Source organism: Megalopta genalis, chromosome 8 (assembly GCF_051020955.1).
Source record: "Megalopta genalis isolate 19385.01 chromosome 8, iyMegGena1_principal, whole genome shotgun sequence".
NCBI lineage: Eukaryota > Metazoa > Arthropoda > Insecta > Hymenoptera > Halictidae > Megalopta > Megalopta genalis.
The window spans coordinates 5,517,983-5,532,666 of NC_135020.1; the positions used below are offsets into that span (position 1 = coordinate 5,517,983).

At 35.4% G+C, this 14,684-nt stretch overlaps 1 pseudogene; it reads left to right on the forward strand.

Annotated features, from left to right (window-relative positions):
* The first annotated feature begins 5,060 nt into the window (after nucleotides 1–5,060).
* LOC117225135 (histone-lysine N-methyltransferase SETMAR pseudogene) lies at nucleotides 5,061–13,797 on the forward strand (annotated as a pseudogene).
* Nucleotides 13,798–14,684: the final 887 nt, after the last annotated feature.

Here is a 14,684-nt window from a genome sequence, read left to right on the forward strand (position 1 = left end):
AGCACACGAACGAACGATTTCTTATTTTTATATCGATCTTTTCCATCATTTAACGATCCGCGCGGGTTCATTCCGATGCGTTGCATTAATTTCCATCCGAGATGAAGTTATCGGCTGTCGGGGAGAAGTAATACGTACATATCATTTAGTTCACTGTCGAAGAAGCGAACGAACGTTCCCCGGATCTCTCCCGCTACGGAGAGACGAATTTTCCGTTTCGCGATTCCACTGTAATTTCCACATGACGTGCCGCTGTCGCACCGTTCCACTTTTTCGCCCGCATTTTATACTGATCTCCGTTCTGGCAGGCAGTCGTTCGTTAATAATTATAACAGAAATCATCGAAAGCAGTACACTGAATTCTAAGTATTGTGAACAATGTGAAGCAAGAGACTCTGGCAGAAATTACGACGTCTACCGACCCGCAATCTCAATGCTTCCATAAGGTTGTTTAGGTTCTTCGACACCCTAAAAACATAAGAATCAAGAATAACATTCATATTTTTGTTTCCAACAAAAACTAAATGCTTGTGTGTATCGATTTTGACAACATTATTTGCAAGCAAAACATTTACACACGCGCGCACGCGCACACACACGCACGCGCACACATATATATTTCTCGAATATAAGATAAATTACTTTAAAAGTTTCGAAATAATCGCTTTATAGGTAAAAACGAAATCGGAGAGTTCGCCTTGATTTTAGCGATCTAAATTCTTTTTTGGACAGAATGGACACAGTTATTTTGATATAAACAATTTAAGTTATCTCAATCTAAATTAGATAGAGTTTCAGTTTAACAACTTTAAGTACAATGTAAGTGTTAGCATTCTACGTATTAAATGTAAAAAGGAATATAAAATTGTTGAATAATGGAATAATCTTCTCCTACTTCTGTTAGTAAAAATATGAATTTGCATAAATATTCGTACTCATCTGTTGATTTATGTGTTATTTGAATGTATTTTTACTCTACCGTGCTGGAATCACGGCGAGGAAGAATAAGGAGGGCCGGAAATATGATTAGTAAAATATTAGTGTTGAGTCAGAAATGACTTCGGCACAGGAGAGGCCACGATCGAGAGTTAACCCTTTCGCTACGGCGGGCCTCGCCGCGGAGTCCCTCGTGTAGAACGGAGCACCCTGCCGAAAGCAGGAACATTAACCCGAGAGAGATAACCTACGTCGCAGAGGCGCCTGCGAAATAAACAACTGACTGCACCGTGGATGACGCAAAGACTGGAAGCACCCACTTTGCCAAGGCATGTGCGAAGCAACATTGAAAATATTCTTCCAAAATCTGCTGTACAGGCTTCCACAGATGATGAAGAAGAACCCTCAGCCAAAAAAAGGCGTTATTGCAGTCTTTGCACGTCTAAAAAGAAAAGAATGTCAAAGATGACCTGTGCCAAATGCAAAAAGACAGTTTGTGGTGAACACAAGAAAGACGTTTGTCATGACTGTCTCTAAAGAAATTTTTTATAATATTATAGTTTTTTTTACACTGATTATATTATAGTCTACTAGTTTGTAAGGATAAAACACTATTTTTTGTGATATTTTACGGGATTTGTTCCCATAAACCGAAGACTGTTGATTTTTGTTAATTTTTCATAGAGGTCTAGTGATTTAAGTTTAAAATTACTTAAAATATAAAAAAATATAATATAAATGCATTTTATTTTTACAATAATGCCAAACCTTTAAAATGACTAGATTAACTTAAATAAATATCCATTGTTAGTATAAAATTGACGCCTTAGAATAGCATGCGCCTCTGAAGCGTATGGTTATCTTTTACGTACGTTGTCATATGGTTATCTTTCTAGGGTTAAGCGCGCGCAGTCTTCAGCATTCGGGGCCAAGTCTTTTGCTTCAAAAACGTTGGATTAATATGACCAGATTTATTACAATTGATCGTAGTTTTTGGTAGATGATAGCGTCTGCGAACAGAGAGGAAAGCGAGGCGATAGCCCTTGTTTTAACTTTTGGTTCCATTGTTGTGACCGGTGACTACAGTCACCCGTCGTGTATAGGTGGCATCTTGTGGCCGGTGACTATAGTCACCCATCGTATGCAGGTGTCGTTTTGTGGCGGGTGACTATAGTCACCCGTAGTAGCGAAAGGGTTAATACTCGATAATCTAAACCCAGGGCTCGACACAGTGTGACACTGCGACGGGAATCGGAAGGCATAGCCCTCGACATCGTCGTGCACTTAATTCCGAGCCCTGGTTTCGATTACAAAGTGTTAACCTTCGAGCGTGGCCTTCTGTGCTGGAGTCATTTTTGTGACTCAACGCTAATATTTTACTAATTATATTTCCGCACCCCTTCCTATATACTCTACATCCAACGAGTTGCGTACGTTTAATTCCGAGCCCTGATCTAAACAGCGGCGCTGAGGAAAATTTGAAACAATTTGATATAAAATAGTAGACATCGAAATATTTGTATAGGTAAATACTATTTCGTTAAATGTTTAAATCATGAGAAAATACTATTTACTACTTACACTCGGATTGAAGTATAGAAAATAATGAACTGGAAATAAGACACGCAAATATTAAAATTAAACATATTTCGCAATCTTCTATTCGAATAAATATTTCTTGTAAATATATCTGAACGCAGGTGTATATGTTTACATACATTTCTTGCGTTGTAGTACATGGTACTATAAAAGACTAAAGGACAAAACCTCTTATTTGCAATACCATTATTGTAAATACTATTCTGTGAATTATTAATATTTGATGAAATATTATTTTCCTATATTTTTTAGTGAAATACTTATTTCACAATACTATCTCCATGTGTAACTACACACACGAGAAAATAAAAATATTTACATTCTATTTACTGTTTCATATTTACTATAATATCTTCCTCTGTCCTGCTGAATAGTACTAATGACAAGAAAACAAATATACAAACATGTACTGTAGAATGCTTTTACATATAATGAAATAATTTCGTTTTCATCATAGTTTTATGATACTACCAAAAGTTGTATACTGAACCTTTTACGAACTATATTTTTACTAACTGGAGCATTATTAAATTCTATAAATGATTTCAGCCAGGAAACGCCGTGTCACAAATGCTCGTTCACAAGAAAATCGGATTTTATGTCAGTCCTCGCTCGATCAAACAGAAACACGTGAACAAAGCATGTTTACATGTGCAGCATCAACACACGTCTGATTGCACAAGCAGTTTGTACGTAAATTACATAATTCCGATTAAGTCAATAATTGTTTGCTCATTCGTAATTGTTTACTTGCCGATTTCAATTCGCGATTCAGTTTGTAGCTATGAATAATTAGCGTGCAACGTAATTAAATCACAGTTCTCCAAAAAGATTTGCTTATTCTTCTCTAATTAACTGTTCGCGAGAATACAAAGATTTATAAAATATTTTTAATCACTATTATCTATCGAAGCAGTGAAAATTTAACATTTTTATGTTAACGGGCTAATATATAACTACGATTTTTTTTTAAAATAACAATATATTCTTGCAGACTTTATTCATCTATTTTAAATTAAAATAAGATTTAATTTGTCTAGTATCAATACGTGATCATTAAAGTTAATACAGACAATAAATAAAAATATGTTCTTACCGAAGTAAGAATTTATTAATGACAACGGAGTTGCAATAAATATAGAAGTGAAAGGAATGGTAGGCCAAAGAGTTAATAAAAGTCAATATTTAATGAAAGACAGCTGGTTTATGTAGTGTTGATAAAACGTGCCAAGCAAGTCTCATGTATTTACTATTCCACTCGATCTTGAGTAACAATGTGTATACAATCAATATCACAATTTCCGTGTAAAATAAAAAATTATTGTCAATTGAATCGAAAGTTATACCAGCTAGAATTCGACACAGCGGACTCGTACGTGTGTATATGCGTTTAAAGATGAATATTGTGCTCACGTTGGAAATCAATATGCCACGCATAGTCCCGATCGAATAATTTTGTTAAGATGCACGTGCAAGCAATCAAGGCTCTTGAATTCGGAATTATGACGCGCATATGCAACAGACACCACGAAGACGCGAGACACGCGTTACACCCTTTCCGAACGGAATTTATGTGTTGATTGAATTAATACAATTTCCGCGGGAATGGTACAGCTCGAAAGTTAATGTCTCTCTTGGGTAATCTATCGCGAGCCGTTTCCGGCTGGCCGACGAAACTATTGAAAATAAATTTACACCATTTCCGTACATACTCGAAAGGAGAATTTGATAAGAAAGTTCGAGTTATATTAAACGTTGTTCGACCGGACTGGACCGTTATAAGATTTCTTGTTTTATTTTGACAGTGATCGATGTCCATGTTATTTCATATCCAGCCGCTTCGAGAACGATCCCCATTATTTGAGTTGGGGCGGCGTTGAAAAGCCAGCACGAAACTGATCGCGTAAGTAATGTTTGGGAAGCTTGATATATTTTCTTAGCGCACAATTATTCCCGTCCACTTGCTCGCATTACCGTGAAAAATATTCATCGTATCTGCCAACAAGCCGCGCCGCAATATTTACCGTGCACATTTTCGTCGGGAGAACGTATCGATCAACAACGCGGTAGAGCAAAGAAAAATATTAAGTCTATTTGCTCAGTTTTGACATATTTATCCGAATACTAAGGAAACACTAGGCTGTAAATTAACTCGCTGTTATTTAGACATTAAAGGTTCTGTTAAGAATTGGACCGTTTATTTTGAAAGTGGCGTAAGTGCTTTTTTTAAAAAAAATGAGATATGACGTAATTTATGCTTTATTTAGTGTAAACTTTTTGTTTATAACTAGTTAGTAGTTAATATCTTAAAAAATGCCAATGCTTTGTTCAATTTAAAAAATTGACCGGTAAAAAAAATTGGGTAACCATTGATTATGAAAGTGGTGTAAGTCCAATTTCCATAGACAGGTGGCGGGGTTAGTGGCCACCGGTGGCTTCACAATTATTTTATTTGCTATTTATATTGTTTTATTTTCGTGCCAAAAGTTACTATTTTAGGTTACTTATTTTATTTTCCTCCAACAATGGATAATTTCATACTCACATCAGATAGTGATATAGGTAAGAAGAAATAGTAAATCAATGTTATTTTATGACAATTGAAAATAGTTATTTTATTTTATTTTAGATAAATTTACACGGAAGTAAGACCCATGAATATAAACAAAAGAATAATCTTAGAATCAGAGGATGAAGATAATTCTACTATGAAAAATAAATTAATGGAGCGTAAAAAGAGAAGAAGAATTATAGAGATAGAATTTTCATCAGATGAGGATATTGTTACTGAGAACTTGGATTCTGTAAAAGAAAATAAAGGAAAATATACGCAACGAATAAACAAAATTAAGCGAAATGCCGGACAAGAGTACTTTACAAAAAAAGGAAAATTCATTCCAGCAAAAAAAGAAAGTGATATTTGTTATTTCAAAATTGAAATTAAATGATATTTACAATTGACTAATTATGAAAGTGGTGTAAGTCCATTTGCAGCCTGGAAATTGTATATTATTTTAGTTAAATTCGCCTAAAAGAAATTTATATAATCAAATTACATATTGATAAATTAGTACAAACATTCCCAGACTTTACATAATTAACCTATATTTTTTAATTGTCAGATCTGCTAACATTCAATTTTCTCGAAACGAAAGAAAGTGGACTTGCACCACTTTCAAAATAAACGGTCCAATTATTAAAGGCAACGAAATATCATTTTAAACTATACGTACATTGTCTTGCACGACTTTTTCTCGTAACAGAGAAAATACGATGAAACAACGGAAGGATCTACTGTACGATATAATAATTTTTCTAAAAGTTGACACGTTCCTTTTATCTGCTCCAGTAACAGTCTCGTGCAATTTCTAAAGGCATACTTTGTGTAGTCACCTCAATCCTGGATGTTTGTTAAATACACTCATTTGTATGAACAGGTCGAGAAGGAACGGTTTCAAGTTGCGTACCAGCGTACAGTCAGAATGAAAACTGAATATCCATCTTGTTCGTGTAACGAGACTATGGATTTATTTACGGCTGGAGCATTTCCACGATAAAATTCAGAAAAACGAAAACATTACGAATTATTATCGGTACTTGTGACATAAAAATGTTTATTTAGCGAAATAAATTACTTCGTTATTCTGTTTTCTGCGAAATGTATTATATTCATACGTGTAAACGTCTACATTTAATATACAAGCCAATAAATATTATTTCCGCGTATAATTAAGTACATAATGATATATTAAAAAATTTCAAGTATATAATAAAGTATTAAAAAATCCATGGTTATCGCAGCATTGTAAAAACTGAGTATGCAAATATTATTCTGATACGCTTTATATTATTCCACGAAAAATCCGATTAAAAACATGGTAAAAGAGGAAAGTATTGTGAAGAATATTATAAGAGAATTGCATATTTTCGAAGCCTCAAATTTTCGCAAAAATCATCGCGGAACAAAGGTGCGCGCGGAAAGCAATTTTTCCAGATTACGCCACGGAATGCAAACAGAGAGGAAAAATAATTCTGGAAAGATTCAGAACAGAAATGAATTTGAGTAGAAGTTTCCAAAGCGCGTTCGCGACAAAAACTGTTCTCATTTCGTGTGTTGATGTATTTGAAAATGTTTCGCGTATTGATATAGGTACGTCGGTGCGAGAATTTTTTGTCGAGAAGAGCGCGGTCACGTAACTGCGTCATTATTTCGCTTGCTCCACATATAATTTCAGCGCAGGGTTTCCGGTGAGAATTCACAGCAGAAAATCGAGATCAGAAATTACTCTTGAAAAGGGAGGCGGATAGACAGGAGAGCGCGATGCGGCTTGAGAAATAAAGCAGCATAATTGCAGTCTAAACGCCTCGTCATTTCTGCTACAATCAGCAGCGGACGACGTTAAAAGCAGTTGTAGCAGAAAAAAAACGAGAAGAAAAAACAATACATCACGGTGCCAGATAGATGCATCAATGGACCGTGCTGCTCGGATCCCCATTCTTTTTTCCAGCCTTCATACAGTGTAACAGTTACAAACTCTAGTGTATGATACTAGAAACAACAATTTCATCCGATTAGCTGTCCATAGAAAAAAGAGCCGTCGGCGAATATAAAACACTTGTATCAGAATAATAGATAGAGAAGCGTTTTTGCAGGAAGTGCCGTTTAGTGAATTGAAATCTACACCGTGGCGAACGGCGCTGCTTTTTCTGAACTACTGTTCTGGCTGTTCGCAATGAAATGGAAGCTGAATTAACGTTTGTTAATTTCATGAAATGTTAACTACATCCGATAAAATATTGCGATCTTGGATGAACGCTGGATGATTCTAATAGTGCAAGGGTCTTGGGCAATTCCGCTCGATAAAACTCATTTACGGACCGTTTTTACAGTGAAATATTCAGCACAAAATCAAAGGGTAATTCGGTTCACGTTAATCCTACTTATCGATTGATTTTCAGACGTATTCTCTTTGTTCTTTGAAAATGGTGCCGGAATAGGTTTCAACAAAAATGAAAATTTCATAGCGCAAGTTTACGTTTAAATTATTACATTGCGAAAACACTGTTTAAGGATTTGTAAGATTAGTACGATTTTAATCGATTTTCCAAAATGATATTGTTAAAATTGACAAGAAGAAATGACAGTTTCTTTTGTTGAATTAGAGATATTGCGATTGCCATAGAAATCTTTTTTTAAGAAATTTTATTTTTATTTTCTCTGGAAGGAAAATTGGCAAAATGGACGCCGCTTTATGGCGACATAGGAGAGCGAGATCGCTGAAGCTTAATTTTCACTTTCCGGTCTGTAGTTACTGGATCATCTGGCATTCTAATTCTGTAATTCTGAAACTCATTAACTTATGCCTTATACCACTTGTAACTTTTTCTATTCATATTGTTTGACAACCCAATGAACCACGGGAACCAAGTTCACCGATCCTCCATCTTTCCAATTTCTCATTACCTCAATACCCAGAGGGTTTCTCAGTCAGCTACTTCATTAATTCTACAGACCAGCGTACCCACAGTCACACCTCTTTGACAAAAGTCACCCACTCGTCCATTCATTCTTCGATAGGATAGCGACTTGTGATGAGGAATGAATAATGCATGACAATTGATGCTGATCTGCATAAAAGCAAGATGCTCGTCAACCACAAAGACAAGTCCGAAATCTAATTCCCATTATTAAAAAGGAACGTTCATCAGCTTTCCGTGCAAGGAAGCAAATAAATAAATTTCAGAAAAGTCGACGACTCAGATTACTCCTGCGCGTTAATGTTAATATGAACCAGGAACCTTCAAAAATAAAATTAATTCGAATTGTAGGAAGTGAAAAGCATTATTTGACAATAAAGTTCTGTGTCAAATTATTATTGATGCGTAGTTTGTCAAAAATTAGATCCATTGGTACAAATATGGCACCTTTACATTCATAAAATTCGATAAAATTATCGTGGAGAAGGTTCCTCTTTTGTGGAATAAAATGTTCAACGACGACTGAATTATTCATAAAATGAAGTTTTAATGACAATTGTATAATACATTATAAAAGAAATTTTGTAAAAGGAGATTAATTTGTTTTTACTAGAAATTTGCCGGTCTGATCATTCTGGGTCATTACTACTTAAGTTAGTACACTGTACTAATTCACCTTCATATGGTAAAGAATTTAAAGTATTTTTCCTCTATTTAATTTTCTTAATCAATTATAAGAAGCAGAAATTATATGAACATATATTTTTCTTTCTAATAATTTCAATAAATTAAAGGAAATGTAAAAATATTCTAAAATTCTTGTAATTGCTTCATTTTTCAGTATCTCATAATTATATAAAACCCGTAGTGTAACTATAACATATAACATTTGATGAACAACGTTATTAACGTTTACAAAATTGAAATTATTTTGCAAAGCTTTATTGTAAGTGATAAATATATTACGAATCATTATGCAAAATAAAATTTTTCTACACCAGTTGCAAGAAAAGGGAGTGGAACGAACATTGATTTTCTTTCATAAATAATCTTAATTGCTTCGTGCTTATATATATATAAACAACGTGCTTATATTCTTACATTTTCCCAATGCTGTCTCCTTTTTTTATATCACATACTCATCTTTTACATAACGCATAAAATTCGCAGTCCGGTGATACATTCATTAACTTTATTCACACAAGTGCAACAAAATTTGCTCTTTATCCTTTCTTAAACATTTCCAACATTCTCCCTCCGGATTCCCTTTTTTATATAGTTTTACAAATTACAATCGTAGATAAAACGAAGATAGAAGACAGTTTAACAGTTGCGTATGCAGTTTACGCGAAAAAACGACCGCGAAAACTTTTTCGAAACCTCAATTCCAACCCGAAGAAGCTATCGTTAAATAAACAAGCTCCCGGAAGTTCACAGACCACTTCACTATTTTACGAAGCAGTCGCTATTTCCGACGGCGTCACAAAGAAATCGCAGTAGCTTTCAATTTTATATATCACGACAAACGAGAATAAAACTACGCCAAAAAGAAAGCAACGTAGGTGTTACCGTTCGTGTCGGTGGAAGAAACAACAAGAGGGGAGGGAATATAAATGTCATAAAAAGGGCGAACCGCGAGGCGAAGCGAACAACGGTCAGCTTTAGAATCGTCTGTTGCTACTGTAAATATCACTCGGCTGCGCAGCTAGAACGTAGCCCAATTTACATTTTATGAGCAGTTGTATAACGAGTTATTGGTTGCGCGTCACGTTTCACAGTTACACTTTCTTGCACCGAGGATTTCTTTTTAGAAACAACACTTTCCAAACAACGGGGAAATCCCGTGTGACATCCTTCCTCAATTAGTATCGTACACTGTTCCCACTCGAGCAATATCGTTAGCGATAGATCCTGCGTGCGCCGTTCCAATCGAATTAACTAGAAAACCATTTTGTACCTTCACCACGGTTACATGTGCACCATTTCAATACAAATAATTCCTACATACTTCCAATATTTTGATTGTAAATGGTGTAATATAACAAGCTTGTGCGATGTCTATTATGTTAGTATGTATGAAATGCAAAAAGTTTGGAAGAAAATACAATATAGTAAATAGCGATTTAGTTGGATTTTAATTTCGTTTCAATTATCGAGGTTTTTTAAATCAGAAGCAATGAACATTTTAAACGTCGAAGTACGCTTTTATTAGTCCCCTCGATGTTTGTAATAATAATAATGTATACGTGTTTAGTCTTCGTTTAGTCTACGTTCAATCTACGTAGAAACGGTAAACAATACGCAGCATATAAATTTTGTTTTCCATCATTCGCAATGCTATTGTTTACATTATGTGAATATTCATTTTACAGGTCTACGAAATACCTGCTGCTAATTCTAAGAACTTAAAATTTGTTTTTCTAGCGACGATACTATAAGACAGTAGCAGTCTTTGTTGACTAGAGTTTATACTTCGATTGCATTTCTAGCGCTAAAAACAATTCTGTGCATATATGACTAAACTGTGTACAGGGTGTAAAGAAACCATGTCATGGCCATCATAGACGTATTCTATATACCTTTAGATCGATGGAGATCTGTTAAAAAAAACTTGCCGGCAAAGCGACCTTGACTATCTTTTTTCAAGACCACATTTTATTATGGCTCCTTCCTTTTCTATTTAGCGAGAGGAGCAAACTTCCAAAAGAAACCATACAGGGTTCCCCGGAAAGAATCATCCGATTTCAAAAATTTATATTTTAAAAAATTACACACCGAAAATTATAATTCAAACACGAATATAACGGGAAAATGTGTGAGTTTTTGTTTACAAGTGTTCAATATGACTTCCTTTCGTTACACGTATGATATCATTGCGATATGAAAGTTCTTGCCAAACACGGTGTAATGTATCTCTGGTAATTGTTTGTACAACATTACAAATGCGTTTTTTCAGTTCATTTACACTTGTAGGTAAAGGTGGTACAAAGACAACATCCTTCACAAATCCCCAAAGGAAGAAGTCGCATGAGGTTAGGTCGGGTGATCTCGGAGGCCAACTGTGTAGAACCATATTATCGGATGAACTGCGCACATTTTCCCGTTATATTCGTGTTTGAATTATAATTTTCTGTGTGTAATTTTTTAAAATATAAATTTTTGTAATCGGATGATTCTTTCTGGGGAAGCCTGTATATCCCAAAGCAACCGTTTCGTTATAATTTAATGTTGAACATTTACCGATTGAATTCCATTTATACTAACTTATACAGGGTGTGGCAGATAATTGTCACTAGGATTTTTTAAGCACTTTCGACTGTCCAACAAAAAAATGTTTCGAATGAAAGTTAATTAGTATTTAGTCGGCTACATACTGAAAAATAACAAATTTCAAGAACTATTATTTTCCTACTAAATGTCAGGGTCACCTTGACTGTTTTAAATGGCACCCTGTACTTTTGAGTTTGCAAAGTTATTGCTGATGAAAAAATGAATGCAACGACCTACTATATTATAACCTCCAGATGAATCGATAAATAGAATAAGATGCAATCATAAAAAAATTTGAGCTTGAAAAATATGGTCAAGATCACTTTTGTGAAAAATTTTTTTAACAGATCTGCATCGATCTAAAGCTGTCGAATAGGTCTATGATAGCTATGACATAACCTTTTTTTACACCCTGTACATATAATTAAAGTAATATAATTCTTATAACTTCCACTTATTATACAATTTAAGTATAATGCTTCGCATTAATTATTATTACGAGGAAAATGATTTCACGCCAACTCGACTATTTTTCTCCGTCGATGTTTGAGATTTCGTTGAAACTGAAATATGATGATGAAAGAAGGTCCAGTATGTATGGCTATTTATATTAAGATGAAATGATTCAATATTCGAATTATGTAAGAGTAACAAGAATCGATGCACTGAACGATCGAAAGAAGAATGAGGTATGAGAGGCGACTGAAATTGTTAGGCTAGTGTGAAATTTGATAAAAATTGACAGGAAATTGACAAAATATTGCCATCAAGCCAGTATTATTAAAGCAATCACTAAAATCGCCAGTGTCTCGTAATTTTGTCAGGGGGTGTACCATCTTCCGCAACAATGTACTTGTGACCACGCTTTGAATGCACAAACACTCATTGTTTCCTTAATATCCGCAAGGATATAATTGCCATTGAATTTTTCAGGGAAGTTCTCAGTTTCTTGCTCTCCACGTCGGCCACGGGAAACGACGGGGACCGGATTCTCTACGTTTCAGACGCATTCAAACAGCCGCCACGGGTTCTCCGCGCTTGTTCCCTCTATTGACCTTTCGTTCTCTTTATGTTTCGCGCGCTTAATGCGTCCGTGCAGGACAGATTCGTAGTAAATCGCTCATAAAGACAGTGGCTGCAGCCCAGCACGCAGTGAATAGCGTTCTGCTTGCAGTTTATTTGAATTTCAATGCGCCGCCACTCCAGAAGGAGACCCAACACCATCCCTCCGAAAGGATAAGGTTAACCGTTGCCGAATGCTCACGCTGGCAGAAAAGTGTGGGATTTCTCATTAGCGTTGTAGATTTCCACTCGCGTTGTTTTCTTCCGCAGTGCACGCGATAATGAATGACTGCGAAAGTGTAAACGAACCCTCTGCTACGTCGCCAATAAATTATCGGCAGAACGAGGGGAACAGAAACAGAGAGAAAGGAGAACTTTGATAACTAGGAAGGTCTGGTTATGTTGCATTATAAATGGTACATAACTATTTCCTGTTTAATATTAGCTGAGTATTCAACATTGTTTATGATATTAGTAGAACTACAAAATATCAACCAACTGGTCACGAATTATGTGGTTAGATTCGCATAAGAATTTTTTACTTGTTGTGACTGATTCATAATGTTGAAAAGTGTCTTTCTAATAGGAATACTTGGTTTCATAATATATTAGGTTGACAAGGATGAAATTTGTAGTTAATAATATTGCCAACTTCAACAATTTATTATTTGACATTGGCTTAATATATTACCGTTCTGTTTTTTTTTATTGGAAAGTTACAAATCTCGCTTGTTTAAAGAAATTATTTTAAGCTCCAAAAAATATTGAAAACTTTTTTAAAAATTAATTTTGTTGAAAATGGAACGGTCGAAAATTCGCACTATTATGAAGTATGAGTTCTTACGTGGAACTACGAAATAGACGCGTGAAACGTTAATAGTGTATTTGGCTCTAGTGTAACTAAACAGCAGACAGTATCAAATTGTTTCGTCAAATTTCGTACAGGTTATTTTGACCTCAACAATGAGCCACGCGTCTGCTCAGAATTAAAGGTTATCATACCTGTCTAGCGCAGGTGAGATTCGTTATGATTTTATGAAACCTGGTTCACCGATCACAACAGAAATATACTGCAACCAACTGGACGAAATGATGCAAAAACTTAAAGAAAAACAACCTAGATCGGTCAACAAATCGACTCCCATCTTATTGCACGATAACGTTAGATTACACGCTGCACAAATGATTGTGGCAAAACTACAGGAATTGGAGTTGGAACTTCTTCATCATCCTCCATACTCATCAGACTTAGCCCCCACTGTCTGTCACTTCTTCCACAATTTGAACAATTTTTTAATAAGAAAACAATTTAACTCTGACAATGTTGTAAAACTGGTCTGCCATGAATTCATTGACTCTCGTCCGCCAGGGTTTTATGTCACCGGTCTGAACAACCTGCCGTTTAAATGGCAAAAGTGCATAGACAATATGGGTGCATACTTTGATGAATAAAATAATTCCTCATATTTGTAAGTTATGAAGCAACTTTGCCTTCTTTTCTACAAATTTCATTCTTGACGACCTGATATTTTGTATTATCCATAGTCTATAGATTTCTTTATATAAACATTTCCTGATCTCCAATTCAGTGATCTCTGTCTACTACAGAGTCTGTACCACAATAGATGCAAACACTGTTCATTTTACATAAATATTCGCAGTCTAATGATAATCTTCCTGAAAAATTGATGTCAAATGTCTATTTTTACAGATGTAATAAGAGTCTTGAAGCATAGTACAGTAAATTCTCCTAAATTTTCCTTCAGCTTGTAAACGAAAGTGGAGAATTGGGGAACGATTATACGAGCCTCGCACCTCGTTTTTATAATTATTGACGATAGGGAACTATAAAAACGAGCCGCGAGCCTCGAATAATCGTATCTCTCCTTCCCAAATTATCGATTCTTGTCCATAAGCTGAAGGAAAATTCGGGAGAATTTACTGTATAGTGGTAACGAAAGAGTTCAGCAAAACGAAGGCGTTCGCATCGATGAAATTATTGGGTGTTAAATCTGGCGGTATTAGATTCAATCGTGAACCGTTAGAGTGTAGCAAAATCCTTCCCACGGAGCGTAATAGAAACTATTTTATCAGTTTCGAAGGAAATTTCGGGGTGAACCAGACACACGATAAGCCTCTCCGAAGCTACCGGAGTCGGACTGAATTCGAGGAGCTCGGATGAAGGAACTACGGCACACCGTTCCTGTCTGTGCAGTCGCCAATGGCAACCTCCTAGATGCGCGACGACCTATTAGACTTTCAGAAGGGTGGTTGATCATCGAGCACATACTACGATCCAGAGTTTACACATCGTAGGCAAATACCCCGCGCTGCCCTTA